Source organism: Mchenga conophoros, linkage group LG23 (assembly GCF_057382185.1).
Source record: "Mchenga conophoros isolate Kocher_MC1m ecotype Shallow Benthic linkage group LG23, M_conophoros_male_GT1.1, whole genome shotgun sequence".
Classification (NCBI taxonomy): domain Eukaryota; kingdom Metazoa; phylum Chordata; class Actinopteri; order Cichliformes; family Cichlidae; genus Mchenga; species Mchenga conophoros.
In genome coordinates, this window is record NC_140547.1 from 32,093,989 (window position 1) to 32,107,021 (window position 13,033).

At 42.3% G+C, this 13,033-nt stretch overlaps 1 protein-coding gene across 4 annotated transcripts in view; it reads left to right on the forward strand.

Moving 5' to 3' along the window:
• The first annotated feature begins 5,455 nt into the window (after positions 1 to 5,455).
• The window catches only part of LOC146547636 (beta-1,3-galactosyltransferase 1-like), a 292,164-nt gene continuing 284,586 nt past the window's right edge, over positions 5,456 to 13,033 (forward strand). For all 4 annotated transcript variants that reach the window (XR_014890826.1, XM_085265583.1, XM_085265582.1 and 1 more), the window contains exon 1: positions 5,456 to 5,590. The gene's annotated coding sequence lies outside the window, so the exon portion shown is untranslated. The remainder of the gene's footprint in view (positions 5,591 to 13,033) is intronic.

A 13,033-nucleotide genomic window follows, 5' to 3' on the forward strand; every position in this document is an offset into this window, starting at 1 on the left:
TAGAACAAATAACTATGAATTAACAAAAGAATGTGAGTGAAAATGCTGGTGGCCATTCCAGTTTACAAGCCAAAGAATCCACTGCTTCTATCTTAGTGCCAGAAAGAAGAGAGCTTCTTCAGAGGTTTTGTAGAACTCAGGCATTGGAGAGTTGGTCCTTTACAGCAACACATAAAGTACCAAAGAAATATTAGGCAGCAGTTGTTTGAATTTTTTTGGCTCACCAGTGATTTCCTAATGAATAGCAGGGTTAAATCCAGCTCAGCACCTTCTATGCATGCCATCTTCGGCCTTTTTCCAAATTCTGTAATAAAAATCATAAAATGACCAAAAGAATTAAAGAAAGATCTTGCCTGTCTTACAGTGTCTACATTGCGTCTCCCTAGGGAAACAAGAAAAATGGACAGAAAGGTCAATAACTTTGGATGATGTCTGCCAAATTGGTCCAACACAGGGTGTAGATTTTATTAAACTTTAGAATGCACTGCTGCACACAAAGATTTGTTCTCGTTCTCTTTGCTAAGAGAATTTCCCAAGCCACTAAAAGGAGAACAGATTTTATACTTTATCTAACATCTACTTTCTAAATACAGTACTGGGCAAAGGTTTTGAGCCACCCTTTATTTATTTACATTTTGCTCATACAATGGGAAATAGGTAGTGTTTTATTAAAACATGCAAACATACATGGAAATACAAATTATACGGCAAAAGCATTCAAGCTTGAAAGTCATTATTTGGTATGACCACCTTTATTCCTAAACACAGCCTGAACTTGTATGCAAGCTTTCCTTAAACAGTCTTCAAGTATAGTTCTCCAGGCTTCTTGAAGGACATTCCAGAGCCTTTCTTTGGATATAGGCTGCCTTTTCATTCTGCTCTGTCAAGATGATACCACACTGCTTCATTAATGAGGCCTGGGCTCAGGGGAGGTCAATCCATGACTGTCATTATGCATTCTTAGAATAGAATAGAATAGAATTCAACTTTATTGTCATTGCACATGCACAGGTACAGGGCAACGAAATGCAGTTTGCATCCATCCAGAAGTGCTTTAGTGATATAGATATATTACAATATATATTAGCAATAATATAGATATGTGAGTATATTACAGAAATGGGTCTATTATGGTATGTTATAATGTACACGGTATGAAGTATGTTGTGAATATTCTATAACTATAAGTATGTACAGGCTGTAGTGAGTACAAGCTATGTACAGGCTATGAACAGGATATAAATATGAAAAACTATACAGAATATGAAATAAATAACTTTACAGAAATCTGAGATATACAGTTATACAGAAATGGGAACTATGCAAGTTGTAAACAGTTGTAGGATTAAAAATTATCAAATGTACATCAAATTATTTACACAGAGCTATACAGTAGTGCAGTTAAGATAAGTGAGATATAATTCCTACAGAGGCTATATAAAGTGCTAGTGGTTGTGAGTGGTGGTTCAGTCCATGTTATTATTGTGTGTTTGAGGGTACAGTTGTCCATTGTGGGTGTGTGTATGTTCAGTCCATGTGTTAACGTGGGTCAGATGTCAGGAGGCAGAGTTCAGGAGTCTGACAGCTGTGGGGAAGAAGCTGTGTACCTGGTGGTCTTAGTCCGGAGGCTCCTGTAGCGCCTCCCAGAGGGCAGGAGGGTGAAGAGTCCATGTGATGGGTGACTGGGGTCTTTGATGATTTTCCCAGCCCTTTTCAGACACAGCTTCCTGTAGATGTCTTTTATGGCAGGAAGTGGTGCTCCGGCGATGCGCTGGGCAGTTTTCACGACCCTCTGCAACGCCTTCCGGTCCGAGGTAGAGCAGTTCCCGTACCAGACTGTTATACAGTTGGTCAGGATGCTCTCGATGGTGCAACGATAGAAGTTCACCGGGATGTCTGAGGACAGGTGGTTCTTCCTCAGAGTCCTCAAGAAGAAGAGGTGCTGGTGAGCCTTCTTGACCAGCTTGGAGCAGTTGGTCGTCCAGGTGAGATCCTCGGAGATGTGGACTCCCAGGAACTTGAAGCTGCTCACACGCTCCACAGCCGTCCCCTTAATGTGGATGGGTGGATGTGGGTCAGCATTCCTCCTGTAGTCCACGATGAGCTCCTTGGTCTTCTCGGTGTTAAGCAGCAGGTTGTTTCTGTCGCACCACTCAGCCAGACGATCCACCTCCTCCCTGTAGGCGGCCTCATCGTTGTCACTGATGAGGCCAATCACCGTGGTGTCATCTGCAAACTTAATGATGGTGTTGGAACCATCAGCAGGTCTGCAGTCGTGGGTGAAGAGGGAGTAGAGGAAAGGGCTCATCACACAGCCTTGTGGTACACCGGTGTTCATTGTGATGGTAGATGAGCAGTGGTTATCCAGCCGGACATGTTGGGGGCGGTTGGTCAGGAAGTCCAGTAACCATTTGCAGATGAGGGAACTGATGCTCAGGTCTGTCAGTTTCCTGATGAGTTGTGAGGGGTGGATTGTATTGAATGCTGAACTGAAGTCTATAAACAGCATTCTGGCGTAGGTTTTGTTGTTGTTCAGGTGTGAGAGGACAGAGTGCAGTGCGATGGAGACTGCATCCTCTGTGCTCCTGTTCTGGCGGTATGCGAATTGGTGGGGGTCCAGGGTGGGGGGGAGACAGGATTTAAAGTGTGCTAGGACCAGCTGCTCTGTAGCACTTAGTGATGATGGGGGTGAGTGCTACTGGGCGGTAGTCATTGAGGCAAGATTGGTTGGAGTTTTTGGGTATCGGGACGATGGAGGTGGATTTGAAGCAGGCCGGTACCACAGCGTGGGCCAAGGACAGATTGAATATGTCTGTGAGCACTCCTGCAAGCTCCCCAGAACATGCTCTGAGAACACGCCCGGGGATGCCATCAGGACCTGCAGCCTTGTGGACATTGATCCTGCTCAGCACCGCTCCTACATCGGTGGGGGAGAGAGTCAGAGGTTGGTGGTCTGGCGTCACGTCTGCTTTGGTTGTGGTTGTGGGGTTCCCTCGCTCAAAACGAGCATAAACGACTAGAAAGAGAGAGCATATTTCTCCTGTTTTGGCTTCCCTTCATTGGCTTCCTGTTAAATCCAGAATTGAATTCAAAATCCTGCTCCTCACATACAAGGTCTTAAATAATCAGGCCCCATCTTATCTTAATGACCTTGTAGTACCATATCACCCTATTAGAGCACTTCGCTCTCGCTCTGCAGGCCTACTTGTTGTTCCTAGAGTATTTAAAAGTAGAATGGGAGGCAAAGCCTTCAGTTTTCAGGCCCCTCTTCTGTGGAACCAGCTTCCAGTTTGGATTCAGGAGACAGACACTATCTCTACTTTCAAGATTAGGCTTAAAACTTTCCTTTTTGCTAAAGCATATAGTTAGGGCTGGACCAGGTGACCCTGAATCCTCCCTTAGTTATGCTGCAATAGACATAGGCTGCCGGGGGATTCCCATGATGCATTGAGTTTTTCCTTTCCAGTCACCTTTCTCGCTCACTATGTATTAACAGACCTCTCTGCATTGAATCATATCTGTTATTAATCTCTGTCTCTCTTTCACAGCATGTCTTTTATCCTGTCTTCCTTCTCTCACCCCAACCGGTCGCAGCAGATGGCCGCCCCTCCCTGAGCCTGGTTCTGCTGGAGGTTTCTTCCTGTTAAAAGGGAGTTTTTCCTTCCCACTGTTGCCAAAGTGCTTGCTCATAGGGGGTCATATGATTGTTGGGTTTTTCTCTGTATCTATGAAGCGCCTTGAGGCAACTTATGTTGTGATTTGGCGCTATATAAATAAAATTGAATTGAATTGAATAAAAGTTGTTGAGCTCGTTGAGGAAGGAGACATCAGAGGATGCGGGGGAGGGTTTGGTGGTCCAGTAGACTGTAATGGTCTGGAGTCCTTGCCACATGCGTCGGGGGTTGGAGTTGGAGAAGTGTTCTTCTACCTTCTTTTTGTAATGGTGTTTGGCTTTCTTTTTTGGCTTTTCTTCTATTCAGATGTGCTTTTACTGCATCTGGAATGTCTTTGGAATCATTGTCATGGTCAGAAATGCCAATTAGAGACTTTTTAGATATTATTGTTTGGTGAATCAAAATTTTGCAGATATATTTTTGCAAAATTTGCAAAGAAATAATATTACCAAAAATCTCAAATTGCATTACTCCATAAGCCCTGTTAGCTCAGATTTTCAATCCATTTGTTTAATTTGGCATACATTGGCCTTTTCTTTTGTTTTCTCTTCATTAAGAATGACTTCTTTACAGATACTCATCCAGTTCTGTTCAGGCTTTGGTGAAGAGTAAACAGATTAACTGAATGGCCAGATGCATCTCTCAGTCCTGCAAAAAGTCTTTGTTGGATTTCTTTAGAGCAAGACTTTCAGATATGATCACCAGCTGTAGATCTTTTTTTTAGGCCTGCCACCTATTCTTTTGTCTTTCACTTATCTTAACTTGGCTGAAGTATAAGCTGGACACAGTGGTGGGAAATAGCAAGTTTATGATTGGGAATAACTTAGTCAGGGCAAAAAATGTGACTATTTACTCTCTGTGTGATAACTGTTATTGTTGGGATGATTTGCAAATTCACCAGAAGAAACTGGAACAAATTACATATTTTTTTCCAACAGGCTGCTAGTAACAAAGTGTATATAGATGCAATTTAAAACTGTTTCTATGCTAAGTTATCTGTTATGTTTAGATGCAAAACTCATTCATCCCTTGAGTTAAGCTTGAATCATTTATTAGTTAGTGATTTAATGGCTTAAAACAATTATTCTGAATATGGTCAAATACAAAAGACTAGACCAATTTTTCTTTCTTTTTTTAAAGCAGCTAATTTCAAGGCCACTTTAAAAATGACAAGAAAGTCTGCCTCCTTGGAAGCAAACTGTAATGAAGCCACTTCACTTAAAAAACAAACAAACAAACAATAAAACAGCAAAACTGCTGACATGCTTAATTATTTAGTAATTATATTGTTGCGGGTGAACCTGCCAATCAAATGGATCAGCTCTAGCCATGAGCAAAGAGCATTTCCACCATGGGTCTAAAAAAATATGAGGCATGGACTGGAATGCCCATTAAATAATATGGACAACTTGAACTGACTCGTGTTTCAGTAGGTCTGTTTCATGATTTAATGGGAACATAATGGTGATGGCTGCATACATACTCAGTTCCCCTTCAATGGTTAATCCATGTCATTAATGGTGTCTCAATTAAATAAAGGCGTTCTTTACGGAAGCAGCTGGAAAACCTCCCCCCCGGCAGCAAAACTAGTACGCATGCTTATTTTCGTCCAGATGCCATCACATCATAAGCGCTCGCGCTCTGTTGCTTGAAAGTCAATCTCCGTTAAACAAAGCGGCATCACCCCGCTCTCTCTCTGCCGGGGCAGATTGGCCGCCATCCCTCCTCATCAAGGCGGCCTCTGATTGGACAGTCTCCTCTTCTCCGCTGACAGCCCCCCGCCAACCCACCTCCATCTCCATGAGCGCAGCGTGCAGCTCGAGACGCCGAGCAGAGGAGGTATCAGCGCTGTGTGAAGCGGACGGATCTAAGATTCCTGGACAACTTGTAAGGACGGGACGCGGACGACAACACGGGTGGGTATTTTCATTAAGGGTCGGAAATGTGTGTGTGTGTTTTTTTTCCTTCGGTGTGTTATGTGTCGGGGAATTTTTCTTGCCACTAAAAATATTCGTTCGCTCCCAGCTCCCAGCTCCCAGGGATGCTGTGTTTGGAAGTGACATTGAGTTAAAGGCTTGCCAAGTCGATCACATGCAGTTTTGTTTATGACTACGCCGTTTGACCCTTGTTGTGGTTGTAAATGTTGTTTCCTACTGTGGCTTTTTCTTGTTTCTTTTCTTTCTTTTCTTCAGCAGGCATGCGCCGAAGGTAATACTGAGATTTAAAACTTGCTACTGAAGATGTAGTTTGATACATTTTCGTCTTTTGAAATGGCACGACTCGGTGCTCGGAGCTGCTTTATACTGTGTAGTTCGCAGGAATAACTGCGGTTTTAAGTGCGTGGCATCATTTCAGTAAGAAGCCGGTTCACAGGTGTCGGGTTTATTTGCGTTTATTAGAATCATAGAAAAAGGCGAGCAAGGGCAGAGGCAAAATAAATCCAGATAAGTAGATGAGAGCATTGTGCATTTCATAATGCTTTGTACTTCATAGCTTGATATCAGATATAACGGATTTATCTGGCCTCTAATCCATGTCAATTAACATGAACTCAGAAAAGCCGTCTGCTCTCTGTTGCACAGCATAAAGGAATGTGTGTCACCTTGCTGTCCTTTATCACCCTGTTAGATACTGCTACATTACACCAAGAAGTCAAAAACTGAAAGCGAGCCATATAACCCTCAGTGGCAAGCTGCTGAATAGGATTTTACCTTGTAATCTAAGGGTCATAACACAGTTCTCGGTCAGTGTCTATACTTGCTGTGAACAGTGTGCCTAAGCCTCCCAAAAATCCATTCCTATAGATTTACTTTGACAGTTTCTTTGAAATATAAACACCGCACACGCACAAATGCATCTCCCTCCCACAGGACCGATCCTCTTTCTGGAATTGTACCATGCTCCTTGAAGTGCTTACATCAGTACTTCTTGACACTGTTTTTAAGCGGTGGAGTGTAACCATCTCTTTTGTGGGAGCACAACCTTTACATTGCCGCCTGGGTCGTTAATACGATCATCTCTGCCAGATTCTCTCATTTAAGCCTGTGTACTGGCATGCGACCAGACACTGGAATTGTGTGAATGACAGGAAAGTTCCATTTAATTTCAGAAATGTCCCGCGGTCCTCCATTTGTCTCCTGTGACACAAAATGCAGTGGTTTAATCTCAATTAGGAAATGACATCTGAAAATGGGAACCAGGACGTGGGTTTGGAGGTCTAGTTTGATGAAGTAAAGTATAGAAGAACTCATTTCCATTCTGCTGCTGTAATGCTGTTTAAATCCTCTGTTTGATTAAGCTCAAGCTTGATGGAAGCAATTTTTCTGTCACAAAAGCTCTGACAGATGTTGAGATTTAGAAACTGTTTCCACAATTGTAGGTGCTGCGATCACAGCTGCTAGTCCTTCTAAAAGTCATGATGACATTGATTGTGGATCAATAAATTACTGGTGCAGCGCTGGAAAGAGCCCCTCTGATTTTCCTCCTTTTACCTTCCCCCATGAAACTAATGAATTTGAGTCCTTTTTCAAAAGCTGTCTGTGCTAAATTATTATCAAACAGTCCTTCTTCAAAACTCAGTCGTTATATCTGCAAATAGGCTGTTGACATGTGCTGCGTTGTAAACTGCATCTTATTGGCATCCTGTGAGAGGAAGCAAGTCCCTGGGTGTGCATCTAATAGGCCTGTTTTAACTAATTTAACCCTCATGTGGGGGTTTTATGTGCCTGTTTGAGTTATTGGACGAATGCAATGCACAAAATCGATCTTTTGAAACATTTGCTGTTTGCAATGCAGGAAAATGAAGACTGTTTTTTATGAATCTGCAGAAAAGCCCTCTTAATTACATCATATTTTAGTTCTGGATATTATTGGAGCTGAATTTATGGAACAGCATGGGCCCTCCTAGATGAGATAAACTGCGCGTGGCATTGATGAATAGCATTTGTATAGAGCACAACAGAAAAGTGTATTACAGAATGGGCTTATTAACTCGTTTACAGTTTCAATGCACTTATGCTTTCCTTGTCCACACGATTTAAGGGGAACTCTGTCAGCTTGTGGATTACTGTTTGTTACTGCACGCAGTGGCATTTTGGTGCCCTTGGGGAACATATTCCTTTAAAGTGTACAGCGTGGTTTGTCAAATGTCAGTTGGATTTTCTTTTTCCTTTGGCAACTGCTACTTTACGAAGACCTTTACATTGAAATGAGCCCATTTTAATGTCATTAGCTTCAATGTCTTATTATGTTTGGAAACACTTCATCATTGGGATTTAAGGTCAAGTCACCATCCGACCATCATGCAGGAAGGAATCCACACACCGATGCTTCAGTTGAGGACGTTAAGGCTGCAATCATGGATTCTTCGGCTACTTTTTGAGAAAGCTATGTTTGCCTGTGATCGACATCATCAGGTCCAGCCACATTTTCCAATTCCTGGAAAACAGATTTTACCGTAGCTAGGTGATACTCAAATATTCAAGGCTACCCCTTTTTTTACACTTGCACTTTAACCCTGCACATTGCTACATCCTTGCCTTCTTTCCTTGTGCAGTCAGGCAGCTGCTGTGCTTCTTAAGTGACAGTAACTGTGGCAAAATGCTAAATATACATATTGGGTAGGGGTGCAACGATACACAAAATTCACGGTTCGGTTTGGTTCGATACTTTGGTGTCACGGTTCGATATTTTTTCGATACAAAAAAAATGTTCATGCCTTTTTAATTTGTCATTTATTAAAATTATAAATATATATTTTAACTCAAAAGTACAGTTTTTAAATTTAACCCTAACCCTTGTGCGTGTTTTTTATTTTGACAGCGAATGCGCACCTGCGGACCACTTATGAATTTAGACAGTTTTTAACTCTCAGTGATGCCGCAGTGTTCGTTTGACTTTGGGACCTGAAGAAGACGGAGTTTTGGACCCAGTTTTGGATTACTCCGCAAGGCTCCTGACTACGGCAGCCGTAATGCTCCGCCAATCCATCAAGCGGTGCGCCTTCATAGCTAACCAAAGTCGTACTAAAACATTTTTTGACAGATTTCTGCGCGCCGTACACTGCACAAAATCGGTTCGAGGTCAGTAAGCCCAACCAGAATTCCTATATAAGACTGTAATGTATGTTTGCACTGATTGCCGATCACGCTTCAACTGAGTCGTCCTCGGTCAGAAGGAATTTTACTCCACAGTGATGTAGTTCAAATAACTTGCGGACTTTTAACAAAGGCACACTGTCGATTTTTGAGAAAATTAAAGGATGTTAAGTGTGCCTTATAGTGTGTAACATACGTTATACAGAAGAAAAGAATATATCGCAATATATATCGTTACCGCACATGCTTCAAATTATACTGTGATATGGATTTTAGGCCATATCGCCCAGCCCTACAGCCTACATTGTTAAAAGTGCCTTAAACAAGCTATTGCAAGTTGATTTCACCAGCTATAATGATGAGTACATTTACACACTGTAACTAATTAACATTAGCCCTATGACAACAAAAAGGAAACTGTAGCCTGGTCCCTGGTTAATGAGGTGTGCTTAGATTTATGTTAGCTAAAGAGGCTTTTGTCAAAGAAACACATCTCTATGATTTTTGATCCTTGGAGAAATAATGAGTGGGTGGTGTCTTTTTAGTGGTTTATTCCCCAAAAGAGCACACTACCCTAACCTTAAAATCTGACAGACACATCAGTTTTATTGATCTCAGGCTATACGTTAACTCACACAGCACGCTTTAATCTGCTAGTTTGTACAGATCAATTGATTGACCAGAAACTGTGGAGCTCACAGAGGAGGTAGCTCTCCCCCACACAGCCCCCACACAGGTTATGTCTGGTGACAAAATCTGTTAGCGCTTGTCTAATCTTATTGACCACTCAAAGCACTTTATACGACAAGCCATATTTACCTTAAGTCCAGAACACTTTATGCTCTGGACTTTATGCTTCCTTTGGGAGGAAGGAGGAAACCTATGCAGCCACAGGGGACAAAAAATGCCACAGAGAACCAAACTAAGACCTTCTAGCTTTGAGGCATCAGTGCTTCACCAGAACTGTTTCTTTTCAAGTCTGTTTCCAGTTTTACCTCCTCCAGCTTGTCGGGGGGAACACGAAGGTATTCCCAGGCCAGCCAGGAGATATAATCTCTCCAGCATGTCCTTTGCTGCCCTGGGGGCTCCTCCTGGTGGGACATGCCCAGAGCACTTCACAGAGGAGGCGGGCAGGAGGCATCCTTATCCGATACACCTCAACTGGCTCCTTTTGATGTGGAGGAGCAGGGGCTTTACTCTGAGCCTGTCCCGGATGGCTGAACTTCTCATCTTATCTCTAAGAGAGAACCCAGCCACCCTTTGGAGGAAGCTCTCTATTATGTCTCTGAGATCACCTAACCCAAGGTTTGGCAACCTTCAACATGAAAAAGAGCCATTTTAGCCCCTCCTACCAAACAGTGAGAAGATCTGCATTTTTTATATATATAGTTTTCCTTTTTTATAAAAGCCTGCAGCAGCCACAGCTGAGGGGCTAGTTGCTGTCCTCTGTGCATGTGCATAATGCAAACATCATAGGATCCCACAAACAAATAATGCTTCATTGTGCTTCTAGAGATAAGACACTTTTCAGGGTATCTTTGAGCAGAGCTGTCAGCAAAATCAGAGGAAGCCCAAAAAATGGTCACTGACTGGCCAAAGAGTTCTTATCATTATTTGAGTGATTCTAATTCTGCTAATAATGTAGTATTTGCCTAAAAGATGATGCTTCTTTGACTCGTCTCAACTCTGTGAGGACACAACCGGCAGTATTATTCTCTGTGGTCTGATTTATTTTAGAGGTGAAGTAAACATTTATTTATGCTGAAGAATCAGTTGGCTGTTTTTTCCTAAATTGTTGGGCCCTAACTCTACTTGCTTGATTAAATTCTTTAACTATTTTGTACAGAATTCCACTGCATCCAACCCCTGTAATTGCTGCTGTGTCGAAGCATCTCCCTGCAGGCCATTGGAGCTGTTGCCTTTGACCTCTTCTTGGAGCAGGGCAAACAGCAAAGAGCATTTCCCTTAGGGGATCAGTGACGTATCGGATTGTTGTTGTTCGCTTGGCCTTCTCTCTCAGTAATTAATTGTCAGTTTAATCGCAGCACGAGGAGGCAAACCAATGGAGAGAGCACTGCCCAGTTGCCTGTTCTCATGCAGAATTAATGGTTTCTGTGTAACAACTCATAATTTACAATGCATTAGATTTTATGACTGTCTGGCTACACTGTAATTACTGATAGGAGGAGGCTGTAACTTACAAGGCTGTCATCTTTTATAAGCCCTGAATTTTGCGCTGCTACAGCAGTACGAGTTTTCTCTGATTCTTTTCTTTCTCCGAGGGTGTTCACTGTTTTTCTCACTGATGCGCTGTGACCTATGCAGTTCCTACGCTCCCCATCTTGCCCTCGCTCTTTCAGCACTGCTCTCTCTGTGCCTCTCGGTGGAGCAGGCTTTGGGAAGCGGCACAGGCGACTCTGTTTTCCATCGAGCTTAGCACCTTGTGATCATGTCTGTGACTATCATCCATTTGATAATCTTGTTGGCTAGAGCTTAGCCACACGTCACACAGTTCTGCATATGACCCTGCAGGTGCAGATAGATTTGAATCCAGTAGCCCAAAACTGTGGTTACACTGGGGTTTTTTTTGTTTTTGTTTCAAACACAAGTCCTTTCAGCAACTTGGCACACGAATAGAACAATAAATGGCCTGGTTATTTGTCAGTGTGTCTGGTTGTTTTTACAGGATCTGACACAAAAACATGCATGCTGTAGTGATACTACAATAATGGCACAGCGACATTGAAACTAAATAACATGTTGTCATCTGTGTTTTTCTCGTTTTGTTTACAAAAATGATGAATGACAACACAGTAAGCTGTTAATATCTCAAATGCTCAGTTGGCAGAGGCCTCCTATTGTTTTCTTGCAGACAACAAACCAACAAAAAATGAAAAGCCTGAGCTGAAACAATGTCACATTTTCACTGCTGGTGCAGTTAAGATAGGTTAGTCATCTCTAAAGCCATTGGGGTGTGTTCTAGCACCATGCTTATGCTGAATCTTTCCCTGGCAGCTATAATATCTTGTAGAACCACATTTAGCAACAGTAATCATTTTCTGACAACGTCAGAGGTCATCAGTAGAAGAATTTTGGGTTGATGGCTTTGATTGGGCCATTGCAACACTTTGGTTCTTTTCGTTTTCAGTCATTTTGTTGTAGATTTGCTGATGTGTTTAGGATCATTATTTTGTTACATTGTGTTACAGCTTTCAGTCCTCACATTTGATTTTAGGGTATTTTTGTATATACAGGAGTTTATTGGTGACTCAGTGAGGTCAAGGTTCTGTGGCCCACATTATGAGTCCCCAAGGACTGTAACTTGACAGTTGGTAGTAGGGCTGCACGATTTTGCATAAAATGAGAATCACGATTTTTTGGCTTAGAATTGAGATCACGATTTTCTTTTCCAGTACAAATATTTATTGCACTTATTAACTGCACATCATCTTCGTAACAGTTGAGACTGAACATAAAAACAATAAATAAACATAAAAACAACAAATGTCTCACGTTTTGTTGTTGCCGCAAAATGTTGTACTGCTTGAAATTCCGTCTCCACCGTTGCTCGACGCTGCGTGTATAGAGCAGGTAGTGCAACAATAGAAAAATAGTTGCGGGACGGCACTGTGTAGCGTTTGTCTAGGGTGTTGATCATTTTCCTAAATCCCTTGTTTTGCTCAGTGTTGATGGGAGCCATATCTTTGGTCAGGTGATAAGTGATAGCTTATGTAATTTCTTTGTGCCTGCGGGAGTTCGACGTGTATAGGGAAGCGCTGTATAAGGTTCCCGTTATTGATGTTTGGGTGGTTGACCGGGACGGATTTACTCCTGTCACTTTCTCGTCATCCCTGACGTGCTCTCCGTTGTTTTTTCCCTGCTAATTTTAGCATCACACGGCACAGCTTCTGTATCACGTGGTATAAGGCTCCGCCCTTGTCATTTGTTGAGCAGGAAGAGTGAGCGCTTGTTTTCATGCAGATTACAATAAGTATGAATTATGGCCAAGCAACTCCACTTCGGTCTTATCTTTCCAAAGGGCATTGTTCCAGACGTTGTGTCCTTTGTTCAGTTGCAATTTTGCAAACCTCCTGCCGTGTTTTAATTAGAGAAAAAAAAAGCCATACTTGTTCAGTCTTTTTTCTAATTATACTCTCATAAATGCTAACATTTAACATGCTAACTGGCCTGTAGAGTCTGAGGCTACGTCCACACGTACCCAGGTATTTTTGAAAACGCAGATTTTTCTATGCGTTTGCACCT